Below are 20043 nucleotides of genomic sequence, written 5' to 3'. Positions count from 1 at the left end.
TGGCTTAATTAGGATTAAATAAATCACTTCTACACAACCCATGAACAAAACTTTTATAACAACTTTATTCTGACTTCCAGAGATGACATTCCACACAAAAATATTAACAATAAGAATTAATCCCAAAAAAGACATTATTAAATCCAACCAAATTTGCAACAGCATCCTTTAAACAAAACCTGTTACAGTTTTTTTCTTATCTTATCCCCGTATGGCTCTCTCTATCCATACTTTCTCTTTCCCCATACGTTCATCTCTCCCTGTATGGGTCACAAATTAAATCTGTCAAGGTTTAAAGCAAGGCAACAATAAACAATGGCAGATGCCCTCTGTTAATCCCCACCACCATAAAAGGTGATAGAAAGATAAGGAAGAAGGACTTCAAGTTAGAAAGAGTCTTACAAGTTGGAAAAATTTTAAAGGTTTTACTAATGCTACTAATAAATAGAGAATAAATATATATACAAAATATACAAAAGCAATCTTGAATGTCCGATATGGAGTTGGCATCACTCCAGCAGCGGCGGAGCTAGGAGCTTGGCTCCAGCAGGTGTAGGGCAGGCACCCGGAAGTCATGGGCGGGACTTCACAGCAAACCAGAAAATGGATTTCAAGGATGCAGGGCCTGAGGCCTATAGATCACAGGCAGACAGACAAGGTTTTCTCCAGATTCTAGCCACGGTCGAAGAGGCGAGACCCTTGTGATCTCTGCTCTTATATAGGGTACATGATGATTATGGGATGGAATACTCAGTTGGTCAATTTTAGTCAGTTGTTCCATCCACTCCTCCTTCCAAATATGTCCCATTATCCGTTAACCTTGGTTACCATAGTAATAAATCTAAGCATGAGCTTCTTCAGCATTCCGTTGGTCCTCTTATCAGCACCAGTACAGTGTCTAGGAAAAATATGCAGTTACTTAGAAGGCACTTAGCTGAACTTAGCTGAAAGGAAAAATCACTAAAAGAGAACTGGTCTTGTTTTTAACAAAACCAGGACACAAGTTTACTGAATAGGGTCTCCCATACAATATTTCAGAAGGGCTTACTTTTTCTCTTATTCTTGAAGTAATGTGAATTCTCAGGAAAACAATTTACAATACATCTATCCATTTTGCATGAGATTCCTGTCACAATTTAGCTAATTGTCTTTTTATAGATTGATTCATTATTTCTACCTTCCCACTACAATGAAGTCTCTAAGGGGTATGTAAATCCCATCTTACCCCTAGAAGAGTAGAAATGGTCTGTATTATTTCTACTATAAAATGTGGAACGGCCAAACCTTGGTATGATTTTATTCAATAATTTCTTTGCTACTTCCCTAGTTTTGTTGGTCCGTCATGGGAAAGTTTCAGGTCATCTGGAAAATTCAGAAAAATCAATTTACCAAAATTGTCCCAGAAAATTCCCTCTTTTTACCTCTCCAGGTGGAGGCTTTAACCCGATCTTACAACTTTGCATTTTAGGTCAAATTGCATATCTTTTAACACTTACTATCATAGCATCTACTCTCATATAGGTTTTGTAGGATCAAGGCACACATTATCGCTTCATTGGCCACTTTCTTTGCAGTTTAACTTCAGATTGTCCAAATTGGTGAGCCTTACAATGCATTACTGACACCTCTGGTGATACTTGTAAAGTCAGAAGTCCTCTTTCTTTCCACATTGTCTCATGTGCATGCACAATTCCAAAAGCATATGCAGAGTCTCTATATATTAACCCACTCGCCTTGTTACAGTTCTTAGGCTCTAATCAAAGCAATCAGCTCAGCTTTCTGTGCTGACATATTTGATGGCAATGATTGTGATTCAGTTATATTCTCTAGTTACCACAGCATATCCAGATGGTCGTTCTTCACTCAGAGCAAAACTGCTCCCATGAACAGAGTCTACTCTGCATCTTCCAGTGGAGAATCCTTTAAGTCTGGTCTGCTAGAAAAAACTTGTTCAGTAGTTGGTTATGATTAAATATAAGCAATAGAATAGCAGGATTCAAAATGTTGTTGTTTTTAAACCTACATCATCCTGTTCCAGTAATGCTGCTTGGTACTGTACCAGGTGACAGCCAACGGTGTCCTTGTTGTTCCAGCACTGAGGCCACAGCATATGGTGCAAATGCAGTAATCTGCTGTCCCAAAGTTAATTTCCCTGCCTCCTGAATCAGCAACACAGTCACAGATACCTGCCAAGCTTCTAATTATTTTACCAGTATGTCACCAAACAAAGCAGGATTGTTCTTAAGTCCTTTTGGCAAACAGTCTAGCAAGCTGCATCTTTCTTCCAGTGGTAGGTCTTTCCCATTCAAAGGTGAAAAGCTTCTGGCTCTCTAAATCCCATCGTATACAGAAAATGCATCTTTCAAGTCTAAAACAGTAAAATAAATGTTATTTCCTGCTATATTAGTCGAAGAGTGTATGGGCTTTGGCACTACCAGGTGCACATTTATCACAATAGGATTAATGGCTCTCAAATATTGTATCAACCAGTATTCCATAGAATGTGGTTTCTTTACTGGCAAAATTGGAGTATTATTTCTCCCTTATGAGTATTATTTCTCCCTTATGAAGAAAGGCTGAGGGAGCTGGGTCTCTTTAGTTTGGAGAAGAGGAGACTGAGGGGTAACCTTATTAATGTTTATAAATATATAAAGGGTGAGTGCCACGAGGATGGAGTCAGGCTCTTCTCAGTGGCAAACAATGATAGGACAAGGGGCAATGGGATCAAGCTGGAACACAAGAGGTTCCACTTAAATTTGAGAAAGAACTTCTTCTCAGTGAGGGTAACAGAGCACTGGAACAGGCTACCCAGGGAGGTTGTGGAGTCTCCTTCCCTGGAGACATTCAAAGCCTGCCTGGACACATTCCTGTGCGACCTCACCTAGGCGTTCCTGCTCCAGCAGGGGGATTGGACTAGATGATCTTTTGAGGTCCCTTCCAATCCCAAACAGACAGACAGACATACATACATACATACATACATACATACATATTCTGATTGACATTCCTGCAAAAGTCCATAGTGCATAAACTTGTTAATCAAAGTCTCTAACCCCACTTTGGCTTCCATGTTTATTGGATGTTGTTTTTCCTTACCGAATTGAAGTCCTGTTTCAGTTCTGTCTCAGTTCTGTTAGTGTAGTGTTGGCTTTACCAGGTACTTTAGCTGCCCATACTAGTGAAAATACAGTATCCAAAATTTCCTTGGAGATTTCTTGCTCACTTTGCTGTTCTGATTGCAGCAAGCAGATCTGTGCTTTCCAAGCATTTTCTTGTGGGATATGCAGCTGAACAGAGTTCTCAGAAAATGTTATTTGAGTTTAAAATTCTTAAGATTCTTCTCTCCCTGATAACCGTTCACTCCGGAGTCTGTATTTTAGAACTCCAGAGGCAAACTTTCAGGCGAGGTCTGATAACCGTATGCAGAGCAGGCTTTCAGGAAACAAATTCTCAGAAAAAAAAAATTTAATGGAGTAGAATAGCAGGAGGACTGGCTCAAGCTGGGTACCTGCACAGAGGTTCCGACCTGAGCATAGAAAACCATAGACTTTTATATCTTTGCAAATCATTCGTACCATGATTCAGTCCAATAGCAATATTTCATTTTGAGGTCTTCTTGCTTCTCATTGGATCTTTTTCTCTGATTCCATGTCGGCCTTTATTTTGTTCAGCTTAGACATTATTTATGGTCCATAGCCTTGCAGGTACTGTTTTGTCTGAATAAATCCTTTCTTCTCAGCAAAGTGCAAAATAGGCCCTGTTTTGCAGATGTCTGTAATGTCTCCGTGTTAGCCTTGGATCGTCGTTTTTCCCATTAGTTCTGTTTTTCCAAGCAAAGTGCAAACTAGACCTTATCTTTCAAGTGTTCAGTGTAGTCTGTAGTTGCTTTTGGTAAATATGAGCAGAACTTTGAAATGGAGAAATAAACTTAACGACAGAGTCAGTTATACTGTTAAGCAGCATTCTTTTATTTTATCAGTGCTGGGGAACACTGGGGATCATCCTCCATAAGTGCTCCAAAGACTGGATGCTCTTGCATTGCTTATATTCACATAATTATTACATATGTATTACAATTTTTGAAAATTTTGACATACATCTATACTAAAAAATAACTGATGAAGTTAGTTATAATTGTTTAGTTTCTTACAATACATCTATTAATTATTATTTAAATATAAACTCTGCTTCTAATCAATGTATTACTTAATCTCCTGTCTCTCTCTTGTCATGCAGAAGGATCTAAAACTTGAAAAATATCCCCTCGTTTTGCAGATGGTCAGAAAGCATTTATCACGTCAATTGGTTAATGATGGGTACATCTTTTGTAACTTAATCACGGTATACATGAATTTGGCAGTTTCTCTTCAACTTTACAGCTTAAAATTTTAGCAAATCCAGCTTACCAAGTAACATAAAGAAAAGAGTATATTAAAAAACATACTACTTTATACCGCTAAATGATTCATTACATTTGGTGTGCATCTACTTAAACTAAATGATTAATACTGAACTTGAATTGGGCTCATCCACTGACCTGTGAGTAGTAAAACCATTGCCATACAGCTCACTTATTTAGCAGGGAGAGCTCAAAGTGGGCTCATCTAGGCTGTCATATTCATAGAATGAAGTGGTTGACTCGTAGTCAAATTGCATGCAGTAGGAAAAGTATGCAAAAGACTCACTGCGCTCACAAGTTACTGGCATTCAGTGTGCCATCCTGCTTCCTTGTGGGTCTCCTGGAAGGAGTTCTTGGCCTGGCTATGGCTCAGGCCCTTACCTCCTCTGGAGCCTGGACCAAACTGCTGCTGGTTTGGCTGAGGGGGGGTCGAGTGCATCTGCCACAATCATGCATATTCATTACATTTCCAGGAAATCCTTTACATATGCATTACATTTCTTGGAACCACTTCACATATGGTTTAGTGCTAGAGTTACGTTATTGTTGGACTCAGTGAACCTGAGGATCTCTTGCAAATGAAATGATTATATGATTCTATATGTAAATGTCCCCAGCACATGCGCAGTTCAATGAGTCAGGGGTCTTGCGAGAGTCCTGGGAGGAAGTAAGTCTTTCTCAGCCGCCCTGCTGTTTGACCTCAAGTCCTGGGCAGGCACAGTTCCTTTGTTATTTGGCTTGTAACCGCAAAGACAGTCTGAACTGGTCCTTGTGCTGGTCTCATCACCTTGTCTTCTAAGAGCAAGCGCATTGTGTCTTACCCTGTTTCCCCCAAAATAAGACCTACCCAGAAAATAAACGCTAGCATGATTTTTCAGGATTTTTGAGGATGCTTGAAATATAAGCCCTACGCCAAAAATAAGCCCTAGTTACAGTTCATTAAAAAATGTCAATTTAAATAGTGTCTAGGTAGCTATACATATAAAAAAGTAATAAGTTTTGGAGCAAAAATTAATATAAGACCCTGTCTTATTTTTGGGGAAACAGGGTAGCCTTCTCCTGCTTATCTTAATGAATACCATTCTTTTTACTTAATGCCTAGTAAGTGCCTAACACCTAACATATATGAACCTTAATTTTATTAAATTATTTTATTACTAATTTCAGATTTTTGGTATCACCATCATTCATCACTGCTGGGAGAGGGACAGAGATCAGGCCAACCCCTGTGGAGGGGTTTCTGTTAGATGGAGATTTGTTACTGAACCAGCCAGGAATTTCAAGGGCAGCTCAAAAGTTGAGAGCAGGACCTGCTGAGAGAGGCAGCTCTACAATAACAAGGCCTCAACGTGACGTAAATCAATGGACCTATCAGCGGTGAGACTCCAGTGCATGGACATTTCGTGAACATAGATGATATCCAATCAGTGAATGCATGATCGGAGCGTGGACGGGTGATCAGAGAATAGTTGCATATATAAGGAGGTTTGTTTCTGTAATAAATGGCTTTGCGTGATTCACATTGAATTGGAATGCTGAGTCCTTTATTCACTCCAACAAATGGTGACCCCGACGTGATACTCTGAACGGTGTATCACTACGATCGGGGAAAAGCCTGGAGTGGTCCAGCTGGAGGTGGATCAGCTGGACTGAGAACCGGGAGGAGGCGTACGGACATTCCGCAGACAAATTTGTCAAAGAAATCGCCGGAAAAGGTGAGCGGCTGGGGCAGGAGGAGGGAAGAGTGAAGCTCCTCCTGATATTCTCTCTGTGAGAGGACTTAAATATTAAGAAAGTAACATACATAGACTGTTAGTTTGGTGTAGAACTAACGGCTACCTGGGAGAAACCGAGAAGGCTTTTAAACTTGAACTTTGGGACGATATAGGGCAGAAATTATGGGATAAGGTCAGCAATGGAGATAAAGAAGCTAAATCATTAGTAACTACATCGAAGTTTATAATTACCACCTTAAAAGATCTTAAGGTTGAATGGTCTGCTGCTGCTGGAATTTTTGTAGCGTTGCAGCCTGATAAGAATCCTGAAAGTCGCTGTGAAGTTTACCCGGTTCATGTCTTTGATACCGTCCCTATTCCATCCCCTACTGTGCTTTTGGCATCCCCTATAGCTCAGCAGTCCAGGGCAGGGGGGAGGAAAAATGCCGAGCAGGTGGTCTCCTACACTATTACCCAACCCTGATGAGAATAGCAAGTCCAAAGGATTGGAGTCAGACAACTTTGCCCAAAGAACCTGTGAAAGGTGAGAATGCTAAAGTTGTAAACAAGTGTACTATCAATCCTTTTACCAATTTGTATCTGCCTTTATTGTCTTTTAACCCTCCAACTTCCACGAGAGAGCAGAAGGAGTTGCCGGATAAGAACTGGGCAAAAGAACTGTGTGGAAGATTAGATCAGCTAATAGCGAGTGAATCCAGCAGTCGGCAATGCGGTCATGGTGATCGTGATGGGAAAGGGGATGTGCCTGGGGACTCAGGTTTTACGAATAATTATGATTCTAGAAACTACTGGCGAGAATGTGCACTCTTCCGAACCCCCCTGTTAGTAATGATTCTACAGCACCATTCAAGTCCGCGTTATCTGATGACTTGGATGAAGATGAGGGTTTGCAGCATTTTTTTTTTTTGAAAAGTTAACAGGAAAAAGAGTATGTGTACATGTTTCCCCGAGATCAGATAAAAACCATGAAAGACTAAAGCAAAATTAGACCTATGTAATGTAACAGCTATAGATCATTTAGGATGGAACGATGGGGATTCGTTGAAAGGGGCGGGTATCCCCCAACTCTTGGAAGAGACACTAATTGACACATCACAATAACAGGCGTGATTAGTTTCTGAAATCCTGAGGCAGTCAGCAGACCTCGCATATCAAGCTATGACAGAGGTGCCTGAAACCAACAAAGCAGCCAAATTATTTACAGATATTAATCAGGGTCCCAATGAGAATTACATGCAATTTATTGACCACCTTCAAGATGTCATCAATAAGCAGGTTGAAAACTTAGAAGCTAAGGAAGCACTGGCCTTGAAATTAGCAGTAGAGAATACTAATGTTTGCTATCAACATGTTATTTGCGAGTTTTACAGTACATATTACATGCTTCTGTGTATTGCCTCTCTGAAAATCAAGCAGCTTGTCAGGAATGTGAGTTAATTGTTTTGTGCCGTAAAACCTTCTCCCCATTTTTCCGACTCACGCTGCAAGCAGCCCTGTGTTTCCCTCCCTCCCTCCCTCTTCTCAAGGTCTTTACTTACAAGATGGGGTCAGAAATTACTGTTTTCAGTTGTGTTCCTAAGAAATCGGTATTGGGAGGTGTTTTACAACATAGGAAAGCACTTGGAAATAGGAGAAAATAGGATCTTGTTAAGTATTGAAATTAGTGTTAACTGCTGTGTAAGTTAGATGAATGGGAAAAGCGCCCAGAGAATAGAATCTTGAAGTAAAACTCTGTGTTGCAATTAATGTTGTTTTTAAGGCGAGAAGAGCAGGACAAAAAAAAACTCTACAAGAGATCATTAAATCATTTCAGACAGTTTTACAGGCGGAGCGATTTGAACTTCAACAAGCTGAGAGAGAATTAACTGACAACACACAGGTCACAGTAAACTTGTTAAAGTCTGCAAGATGATTTCCTTATTAACCTGTTTTCTTTGTGGGTATCTGTTTAACCATGATGCAGTTTTGGTAGGTCTTTGTTATATGGTACGATGAGTTCACAAACTGTTAAATCATGAGAATCTGTTGACTCAAAATGTGCGTTTTGTGATAATACAGAAGACCATGAGTAATTTAGTTCTTTACTGAGTGAATGTGATGGTAAAATTTTCGTGTGTAGCAACTGTTATTTTTCTTTCTAGCATGCTAGCTTTATTCCAGTATCCAGACTTGCACAACTCTATGATAGGCTGTGTCTCATCTCGATGTGCTTGATTTGGCTCTTTTGTATGCGCACCATGTAAAGAATCCTGGTTTTGGGATAACAGTTGTAGCGTACCAGATGAGACACTAATAAAAGCCTTGCCCAGTCCAGCTTGCTGCGGCGGCGGGGGAGCGGGTGCCAATTGGGCGCCAGCGTGCACTGCCCTGTTTTGTCAGGGAGACCCAGAGGTACCTCCATCTGGCTGAGTAGTAAGCAGTTCTGTCGAGGGTTTAGATTGCAGGGTGACAACAAAAACCCTGGCAGATGTATTGTTAACCTCCTCTCCCCCCCACTTCCCCCTTTTGCCCCTCCCTCTCCCCCCTTCCCACTAAGGACAGGCGATCGGGAGGGAAAGAAGGACAGAGAGAAGAGAGTTGGAAAAATTAAAGATGTTTTACTAATGCTACTAATAAGAATAGAGAAAATAATACAAAATATACAAAACCAATCTTGTAAGTCTCAGCAACTGCAGAGCCAGCACCCAAAGTCCTGGATTAGACTCTGTAGCCAACCGGAGCTGGATTCAGTCTCTCACTAGGTCTCAGTTCGCAGGGACGACTAGCAAGGTCCTCTCCTAATGTCAACCATAAGCAGAAGGGAAAAGGAAAAGGGTGAGATCCTTGTGATCTCCCACTTTTATATGAAGTATTCACGTGAATGGAATGTTATACACCACTGGTCAGTCTCTGGGTCACCAGTTTCTCGTTGCCCCTCTCACGAGATGTCCATCCGTGCTTATCAATAAGTTTGCATTCAGTTGCTAGGTTTACCAAAACATGTGTCTGGTTCTCCAGGAAAATGCAGCTAATATGAAGGCTTTAGCTGACAGGCAAAATTCACTAAAAGAGAAACTTGTTTTTCAACAAAACCAGGACAAGTTCAAAGGTGCAATGCAAAAATTGAGATATTGTCTTGAATTAGTGTAACTGTGATCCATCTGCATATTTGAACTTGGTATTTGGTTTTTATATCTGAGCTCAGTATTTTAATTTGCAGATATATATATATTTAGTACCAAAATAATTTTATTTGGGGAGATAATTACAAAATGGGAACCGATTCTGCTACTCAAGTACTACCTTGCTCCCCCTTAGGATGTATCCTTACAAATTAGAGTAATTGCTTATGTTGTTACCTAATAATTTTGAGACCAGAAAAGAATTTAAGTTGTTAAACTTTGATTCGCATTGAATTTATGCATTTGTTGGAGGTATGGGAACTAAAACTAAATGCTATGATAGATGTGAATTTGGAAGAGGTTGTATTTAAAAGTTGCTAGAATATGGACTGATTTGGATCTAGGAAAACAGAATAATGGATTTGTGTTTATTATACTGTTTTTTGACATCTGTAAATTGTAAAAGGTAAATGGAGCTAAGTAATGTAACTATTGCTGAGCTACTCGGAATTGCATATAAAGTGTATTATGGTTGGAATGAAATGGGAAAACAAAAAAAGCAAAATATCCCAGGTCTGTGTCAAGTTGCAAGATAAACTCAGCTCATTGTAACTGAGGATTTTGCCAGGGCCTCCTACTTCGTACCAGCAATTATGCCAGCTGCGTGGCCTTGGTACATCTGAACTGCAGCAAGAAGAGAGAGAAAAAAAAAAAAAAAATTGGAAAAACCTGGCTGCCCACTTTCAAGGCGGTGAAAGGGGGGTTTTCTCTCCCCCCCACTGCAGCAATGTAATACTGAATGGAGCAGTCTGGGGGTGAAATTTAAAGGCATCCCTAGCAGATCTGTAGTTCTAATGAAACTGGGAAATTAAACCAAAAATTTGTTAATAGACTTATTCTGTGGTAACTAATTGTGAAAGACTTCTTCGTAAATTCACCATGATAGTTTTTGAGATTGTGGGAAAGAAAGAAAGAAAGACCTTTTTTTTTTTTTTTGAGACCAATGGAATGCCAAATTTGAAACAAAGTTTTACCATATGAATTCTTGTAGCTGCCAGAAAGCCCTGTACATCTCTTGGGTCAAGATTTGTTAAGTAAATTGTAAGTTCAAATAACATTTTCTGAGAATTCTGTTTAGTTGCATGGCCCACAAGAAGCTACTTGGATGGTGAAGATATGCTTGCTGCAAGTGAGACATGTCCAAGGAAATTTGGAATGCTGTATTTCCACTAGTATTAACAGCCAATGTTTTGATAAAGAAAACACTACACTGATAGAACTGAAACAGGACTTCAATCCGGTAAGGGAAAACAATATCCAATAAATATGACAACCAAAATGGAATTAGAGACTTTGATGAATAAATTTCTGACAACCTTAGAAGCTAACTGCATTCGATTGGACTTGCAGATTTGTCTAAGAAACAACCTGTGGCTATTATGGGACAGTATGATGAGATTGCTAACAGACTGATAGATCAATTGTCACTCTGATCAAGAAAATGCAGGGAATGAATTTAAGTCTTAATAGGCCATGATCCTTTTATTATATACGTACCATTTGTGAAATTTAATTCTGATTTTTTTTATTTGTAATCTATGTCCTTGTAAATTGAACTAGCTGGTTTTCTTAACAGCACAGCTGTTGGCATTCATAAATGTAAATTGCTGCAGAACCTTCAAGTCTTTAACATCAGGTCACAGGCCATACTTGGTTTTGGTCTGATCCTACATACTTGCAAAGTTTTTGTTGATGGTTTTGAGAAGTCTCATAAAGCTGTAGTGGTCTGGCATGAAGATAAAAATTGGCATTATTCTGTAAAAATTATTGAAGGTTCAACCCAATTAGCAGAACTTGGCACAGCTTTAAATTACTTAGAGCTTTTTAAGGAGGAACCTCTATATTTGATTTGTGATTTTGAGTACGTAGTCAAGGTCCAACGCATGTATCTGATTCCGAAGCTGTTTGCTTGTTTATTTAAAAACAAACAAACAAAAAACAAACAAACAAACAAAACAAAAAAAAAAGGGGGGGGGGAGGAGAAGTAGGGGAAACACCACCACAGGGCCAGTTGTCGGAGTCATTGTATGTGATGAAATAATTTGCAAGTATGACCCAAGGCCATGGTAGGTCAGAGGGAACCTACATTGGTTGTGGTCAGGTTGCTGGTCAATGGAGAGGGCCACATCGATTGAAGGCCTGGGGAGGGGGTTGTGTTTGTGGCATTGCAGGGCGGGGATCGGGGTGGATTCCTGCGAGGTGGGTCGGGCCGTGGCTGAGTGGAGATGGCAAGGATTCGGTGAATGCGAATGGACAGGAGGGAGATAAGTTGTGAGGACTGTTTCAGATGTAGACCATGAATCCTGGTTCGGTGTTGTGGATGCTCACAGACCTGGTGATCTAGAAGCCTATTAGCAAGCTCGTGGTGTGCCTTCTGTGGAGAATGACAATTTGAACAAACAGCAGGAGAGTCAAAAAGGCAATATTACGCTTAGATAGTCAATGCACTCTTTCTCACTGATCTAGCAGCTGGTAAAACCTTAGGAGACATATCAAAGTTAAGCTATTGGTCTTTTAAATAGGTTAATCTAACTTCTGAAGTACTAACTCAATTAATAATAGATGTTGATGGTATTGGACATGTTGCTCTACAAAATCACGCAGTTATAGGTTTTCTGCTTTTAACATCAGGATTCTGGTTGTGCTGTATTAACTTGTTTGATTATTCTGGATCTATTAATAAGTGCTTTAGACAAAGTAGAACAGTACATTAATAAGATTGCCGTAGTAAAATTAAGGTTTGACACATAGCTTAAATGTTTTGGAATAAGTGGGTAGTTGTTTGATCTTATTAAATAAGGCTTAGTTGCATTATATGTAACTGTGATTGTTGTGTTAATCATGTGCTGTATATTGCAGTGTATTTCAAAGATGATTCAGCGCGCTGTAAATGGGGTCTGGCTGGTTCAAGAACAAAAAGAGGGGAATTGTGGAGGGGTTTCTGTTAGATGGAGATTTGTTACTGAACCAGCCAGGAATTTCAAGGCCAACTCAAAAGCTGAGAGCAGGACCTGCCGTGGGAGAGAAGCAGCTCTACAATAACAAGACCTCAATGTGATGTAAATCAACGGACCTATGAGCAGTGAGACTCCAGCGTGTGGACAGCTCATGAACATAGATGATATCCAATTAGTGAATGCATGATTGGAGCGTGGACGCATGATCAGAGAATAGTTGCATATATAAGGAGGCTTGTTTCTGTAATAAATGGCTTTGCGTGATTCACGTTGAATTGGAATGCTGAGTCCTTTATTCACTCCAACAAACCCCCACAGCTCTGCTCCTGCGGGACCACCAGTGAGGGTCCTATCCCACAGCATGGCAGAGTAGTGGAGGGGACACCAACTCACTGAGGCAGTAGCCATTGGCCAGCCCCTCCGCTTGTACCATGCATGCCACCAACAACCAGCAATTGCCCAAGGAGCTGGGGGGAGAGAGCAGGAGGGTCAGCACCGTGCATCTCCTCCACGTCCCAGAGACAACTCTGGACTCACCTCGGCATCCTGGGTATCCATTCAACTGATCCGGGAGATGGGGTGCTTGGGGATCACCAGGAAGTGGACGGGGTTTTGAGGAGCCACGTCGCAGAAGACCAGGCACTGCTGGGGGGAGCAGGGTGAGCCCCGCACCCATGGGTGTTGCCCACCCCCCCCCTCTCCCCCGTACAGACACGTGCTCTGCTGTCCTGGTTATCTTGTCGACTTCATAGAGCAAGGGTGTCAAACTCATTTTCACCGGGGACTCCTACAGGAGTACATCTATACAGTCCTAAAATTACATTCGGCCCTTTGTAGGCAACCGCAAGGCTGATGTGGTCCCCAGTGAAAATGAGTTTGACACCCCTGTCATAGAGGATTCTGGCAGGCATGCTGCTGCCTGCTGCGCCTTGCCCACCTCCTCGTCCTGCCCGCTGGGCACCGCTAAGCACCACTGAGGCGGAGGGGCACGCGGGCCTTACGACCTCCCCCCATAGGGATGTGGACCCTGTGGCCTAGGGTGGTGGGGGAATGCGGGAGGCACAGGGAGATACACAGGCCAGGGTGATGTGGGGTGCAGTAGGCACATGGGGGCGATTTACATGGAGGTGATATGCATGGGAGTTATGGGGGATGCACGTGGAGGTGAGGGTGGACACACACGGGTGCTCAGAGGCCCAGTGCAGTGCCGTGTGGGTGCTCACTGCAGGGCTCATGCCCGCCGCAGACCTTGCCCCGAGGTGAGAGCAGCGGCGAGTGAGACACAGGGCAAAGGCACGACCAAACCCCCGGCTTCCCTGCACGCAGAGTCCCCCGCATCGCCCAGCCACGCGCCTGCCCACCTCACCACCTATTCGCCTCTGTCACTCCCATGCCTGGACCCTCGGCGCCTTAAAGGGTCCGCACGCCCCCAGGGTCGACACCTCTGAGCACTATGTAGGCATCACCTACGCACCGGCCCGCTGAACCTCTGCCGGAGAGGAACTCGCCGAGCTCGAGTTCCCACTCGACCCTCCCCGCCGCCAGTGCCCCCTCAAAGACCCTGGGGCGAAGGCTGGGCCAGACGGGGTTTATTGGGTGCTTCAGAAGCCCATGCAGGGACGTTTGTGGCGGGGCTGGGAAGCGGAGAAGAGCTGACTCTGGGAGGAGAGGATGGAGAGCTGGCTAGCCTGGCTGCCGGGGGGGGTGAAATTCGGCCCCCACTACCAGGTAGTCCCGCAGTGCCTTCTGCCGCTCAGCGCAGGCTCTGGGAGGAGAACAGAGCTTCGTCGGGTGCCAGCAATGCCGGGGGACTGCCTCGCCCCGCGCCCGCGGAGAACCTTCCCGGGAGAACATGGGGTCTGGCCGGGGAAGAGCGGCGGTGACAGCTCAGCTCCAACAACTCGGACTGGTGGGTGAGGGAGGGGGTGAAGCTGGCTGAAAGGCTGTGACGACCCCGGGCTTGCTTCTGCTGCCTCTCCTGCAGCGCCCACTGCCTCTGAGCCAGGTTGAAGCTCGTCTTTTCTTCCCACCACTGCCTCCAGTCCCTGAACCAGGCTGCCGTCAGACAGGTGCTCAGGGGGACCGGACCCCCTGCCAGCTCCGGGGTCTGTGGCAGGGCTGGGGGCTCCCAGCACTGGATGCAACCCCCTTCCTGCACGGTCTGGCGCAGCCGCTAGCATGCCTGCCTGTGCAGGGTGCTGGAGATCACTGGCACCCCCAGAGGTGCCTGAGGACTGGAGGAAAGCAAATGTCACTCCAGTCTTCAAAAAGGGCAAGAAGGAGGACCCGGGGAACTATAGACCGGTCAGCCTCACCTCCATCCCTGGAAAGGCGATGGAACAACTTATCCTTGGTGCCATCTCAAGGCATATAGAGGATAGAGGGTCATAAGGGGCAGTCAACATGGCTTCACCAAGGGGAAGTCATGCTTAACCAACCTCATAGCCTTTTATGAGGACATAATGAGATGGATAGATGATGGCAGAGCAGTGGATGTGGTCTACCTTGACTTCAGTAAAGCCTTTGACACAGTCTCTCACAGCATCCTCACAGCTAAACTGAGGAAGTGTGATCTGGACAATCAGGTAGTGAGGTGGACTGTGAACTGGCTGAAGGAAAGAAGCCAGAGAGTTGTGGCCAATGGGGCGGAGTCTAGTTGGAGGCCAGTATCTAGTGGAGTACCTCAAGGGTTAATACTGGGGCCTGTATTATTCAATATATGCATCAACGACTTGGATGAAGGAATAGAGTGCACTGTCAGCAAATTTGCTGATGACACTAAACTGGGAGGAGTGGTTGACACGCCAGAAGGCTGTGCTGCCATCCAGCGAGACCTGAACAGTCTGGAGAGTTGGGCAGGAAAAAATTTAATGAAATATAACAAGGGCAAGTGTAGAGTCTTGCATCTGGGCAGGAACAACCCCAGGTTCCAGTATAAGTTGGGAAACGACCTGTTAGAGAGCAGTGTAGGGAAAAGGGACCTGGGGGTCCTGGTGGACAGCAGGATGATCATAAGCCAGCACTGTGCCCTTGTGGCCAGGAAGGCCAATGGCATCCTGGGGTGTATTAGAAGGGGTGTGGTTAGTAGATCGAGAGAGGTTCTCCTCCCCCTCTACTCTGCCCTGGTGAGACCACATGTGGAATATTGTGTCCAGTTCTGGAGTCCTCAGTTCAAGAAGGACAGGGAACTGCTTGAGAGAGTCCAGCGCAGAGCCACAAAGATGTTTAAGGGAGTGGAGCATCTCCCTTATGAGGAAAGGCTGAGGGAGCTGGGTCTCTCTAGCTTGAGAAGAGAAGAGAAGAGAAGAGAAGAGAAGAGAAGAGAAGAGAAGAGAAGAGAAGAGAAGAGAGAGAAAGATAGAGAAGAGAAGAGAAGAGAAGAGAAGAGAAGAGAAGAGAAGAGAAGAGAAGAGAAGAGAAGAAGACTGAAGGGTGACCTCATTAATGTTTATAAATATGTAAAGGGTGAGTGTCATGAGGATGGAGCCAGGCTCTTCTCGATGACAATCAATGATAGGACAAGGGGCAGTGGGTACAAACTGGAACACAGGAGGTTCCACTCAAATATGAGAAGGAATTTTTTCACCGTGAAGGTGACAGAGCACTGGAACAGGCTGCCCAGGGAAGTTGTAGAGTCTCCTTCTCTGGAGACATTCAAGACCTGTCTGGATGCCTTCCTGTGTATCCTCATCTAGGTGTTCCTGCTCTGGCAGGGAGATTGAACTAGATGATCTTTCGAGGTCTCTTTCAGTCCCTAACATTCTGTGATTCTGTGAGTCTGTGATTCTCTTTCTGGGTGAAGAGATGCTTCTGGCTGAATGTGGGAGACCGGATGTGCCAGGGGGCTCCCTGCAGCTTTTGATAAGCACCTGGAGCCAGCAGCAGTACCGCAGGGACACAGCTGGGCAAAGCCAGTGCAGGCTGGGGGCTGGCACAGTTCTCCTTGGAGCATTTAGCTTCCTCCTGGGCTACTGTGTGATGGATGCACTTGACCTCCCCCCAACCAAACCAGCAGCAGTTTGTTACAGGCTACAGTTTCCAAATTACAAATGCATGTAAATGCAGATCCATTAGCATTACAACAAACTTTCAAACCCTCACCAGTTTTGAATGTGCCCCCACTCACTGAAGAAACACCAACAGAAGGCGTTTGGTTTACCAATGCCTCAGCAAAAAGGATAAATGGTAAATGGCAATACAAGGCTGCTGCATTCAGTATTACCACTGGTGAACAAGTAATAGAAGAAGGTGAAGGGAATGCACAAGTGAGAGAGTTAAGAACATTTTATGTATAAGAGTCTGGTACATGACTAAAAAAATACTCCCTGTTCATCACGAGGAATTCTTCAATGCTGCAATGACATTTAATATTACTAAAGCTATTTGCTTAAAAAAAGCTTGCACACATTATCATTGCATATATATAATATTAATTTAACACTTAAACCGCTGATCTACAACACACTGCATATTTATGACACAGAGGCAAGAGGTAACTGCACTACCACTCTATGAGCTGATAAAGTGGATTCACTGTAGTCAGGGGGTGGAATGTGACAGATGCACTTGACCCTCCCCCAACCAAACCAGCAGCAGTTTGCTACAGGCTCCAAAGGAGGTAAAGGCCTGAGCTGCAACTAGGCCAAGAATTCCTTTGAGGAAACCCACAAAGGAACAGAATGACATAGTGAACACCAGTAAGTTATGGGTGCAAGGAGTCTTTCCCACTGTATGCAATTTGACTACGAGCCAACCACTTTATTCCATAAATATAACAGCCTGGGTCAGCCTACTTTGAGCTCTCTCTGCTCAACAAGTGTGGCTGTATGGAGATGATATTTTACTACTCACAGATCACTGGATGAGCTCCATATAAATTTCATATAAATCATTTAGCTAAGTAAATGCATATTATAATATTCCACCACCACGTGGCAAGATTCATAATTTTAAGTCTTTTAATGTGTCAGCTGGCAGACTCTTATTTTCCCCATCTTCAAGAGTTGAACTTACCCTCCACACTGACTGAGGTGATATTGTAAACTCAGCAAATTAATAACTCTTAAAACCACTTTTAAGGTTTTAAAAGTAGCATTCCTTTATTCCACACTGGGACCCCACTGGGGATATTCCACCATGAGTGCACCAACAACTGATCATTTTTGCTTTGCTTATATTGACAGAAAAATTACATATTCATTACAGTTCTTGGAAATTTTTAACATAGAGTGCACCTATACCAAGAAATGATTACATAAACATCTAGTTATTTTGCGGTCTTTGCTGCCATCTAGCATTCTTCAGCTTGTATTGCAGACTCTTACAGCCTGGTCGCATTTTCCTCTTCAAGGGTCTTCCCATCGTGTCTGGCAAATGACCTCTCCTCGTTGGCAACTCCTCGATCAAGTGCAGTATATACCTACTTATATAAGCTATTATTTGAGCCACACCTGTGTTTTTTTCTAATTAATTATTACTTTATCATCCTGTTTCAGGTCCTCCTTCTAAAGACTGGATCCTGTTCCTAAAGAATATGTTGTAAATCTCTAATACAAGGTCTGCTTACATAGTGAACTTCAGGTGGAATTTAAATAAATACCATTTTTTTAATGAAGTCAAACCAGATTCAACTTCTGTAGCAGGGAGAGAGACATGAGTGTGTTGCGGTTGAGACGGACAAACGACATAGACCAAGTTGCAAATGATTTGGCTGCTTTGTCGCTTTCAGGCACCTTTATCATAGCTTGATATGCGAGGTCTCTTGACTGCCTCAGGATTTCAGGAATTTATCGTGCCTGTAGTTGTGGTGTGCCAATTAGTGTCTCTTCCAAGAGCTGGGGGGTAAATCCCAGCTTTTTGGTAAGTTCGGTTTACGCTCTGAAACTCTACCCCCACCCTCAGGAATTTGCTCTGCAGCAGCGTGGGAGGGGGGCGGGGGCAGACTGGGGGGACCTAAATTTATAGGAATTACGTTATTTAGCTCAGTCTGGCTCACCACAGGAGGATCCTCCCCACCTAAATCTCCAGGCAAGGGGGGATAGGAAAAAAAAATGTCCACTTTTTCCTTCTGCGACTGATAGCGGCGGGGCAGAAGGTTGAACTGTGATTAATGGTGGTGACGCAGATGGCGGAACCGCGACTGATGATGGTGGAGCAGACGTTTGAGCCGTGATTGATGACAGCGGAGCAGTCGGTTGAACGCACTGCTCTGACCGGTGCTCCGGGGGCCCCTCCCGAGATCGTATATAACCCAACGCTGTTTTTTCATGTGAGTCTTTCATAGCTTTTATCTGATTTCGGGGCCACACATACGTACGCTCCTCCTCTATTCCTTTTAACTTTCCAAGAAAGTGTCGCGGATCCTTATCCGTATCAGATCATATGGACTTGGGCGGTGTTGACGAACCTTTAGTAACAGGGGGGGTCGGAGTAGTACTTAATCTCGCCTTTTCCTCCGAATCTGGCCCAGGAGAGCCAGGAAGACCATCCCTCCCCACTGTCTCTGCATGTTTCCGTTGCTCTTTTAATCCTCTGAAAGTCTCTAGCAACAAGTGACATGTTGTTAACAGTTCAGTTGTTTCTTTGCATCTTTCACTAGTGCTTTGCCCCATAGTAACACAGTCCTTCCTTCGTAAAGTCAGTTCCAGAGGGCTAATACCCTGCTTCTTCAGAAGCAACTTTCATGTAGATAATATAATACCCCCCCCGTTCCCGGTAGCTCACCAACTCTTAGTGTGGTGTCTTTTCAACGATCCGGATCTTCGGTAGCTCTCCTCGGCTGCTCTATCAGCTGTACCGGGCTCCGTCTCCACAGCTCGTCTTCAGCTGTCACAGCTTCACCGCTGTCTCTTCTTCATGCGAGATCCTTCTTCATACAGGATCACGTAGGGGTCACCATATGTCACGGCTGAGACGGACAAACGACATAGACCAAGTTCTTCCAGGATGAAAGTAGTAGATGCCATTTATTGCCACAAGTGCATTTTTATACAGTTTTACCAATTCATGTGTCTCTTCACTATTGTTTACAAGTTACAGCAGTAACATCTCATTGGCTAATTTTGCTATCATCAGTGTTACTCTTCTATCCCCTTCTCTCTCACGGGTACATCCTTAATATCTCCGGATACTCCTTTACTCCCATCTTTCTCATGGGTAGGCCTTCATATCTTCAAGGCTAATTTCTCTTACCATGCCCTCCGTCAGGGAATCCACGTACCCACCGTAGTCCCCCACACTAGGGCTAGGATCACAGTCATGACAGGCAGGGTCCTCTTCAGATGCCGGTCACCTGTTCTGTCTGCCCCTCCTTGCAGGTACACCCCTCTCATTTATGGAACGTGCAAAAATTATCAGCAACCTTGGCTGGACCTCTTCTGCATACCATTGTTACCATTATCAGGTCTGGAGCAAACAGTGTCTGGAAAACATGCAGCCAACTTCAGAAAAGTGCAGTTACTTAGAAGAACTTAGCCAAAAGGAAAATTCACTGAAAGAGAACTGGTCTTGGTTTAAACAAAACCAGGACAGAAGGCATCTGCATGTGTGAGACTATAATGTTAGCAATAGTAAAAGACTTTCTCCTGAACTGGGAAACAGGGGGTTGAGTTATTTCATTTTGTGGTCAGTCTCTACAGAAACAGTGATTTGGTAAACCAACTTTTAACTTGTATACAATATAAAGTGAAGACAGTTAGTTCACACTTTATTTTGGTATGCATATGTGATCATGCAGTTGAGGAGGAGAAAGATCAATGAAATAGAAGTGAACGTGTTTGTAGAGATAACTA

Source organism: Patagioenas fasciata, chromosome W (assembly GCF_037038585.1).
Source record: "Patagioenas fasciata isolate bPatFas1 chromosome W, bPatFas1.hap1, whole genome shotgun sequence".
In the NCBI taxonomy this organism is placed as follows: domain Eukaryota; kingdom Metazoa; phylum Chordata; class Aves; order Columbiformes; family Columbidae; genus Patagioenas; species Patagioenas fasciata.
Note: the sequence above shows the minus strand (reverse complement) of the source record.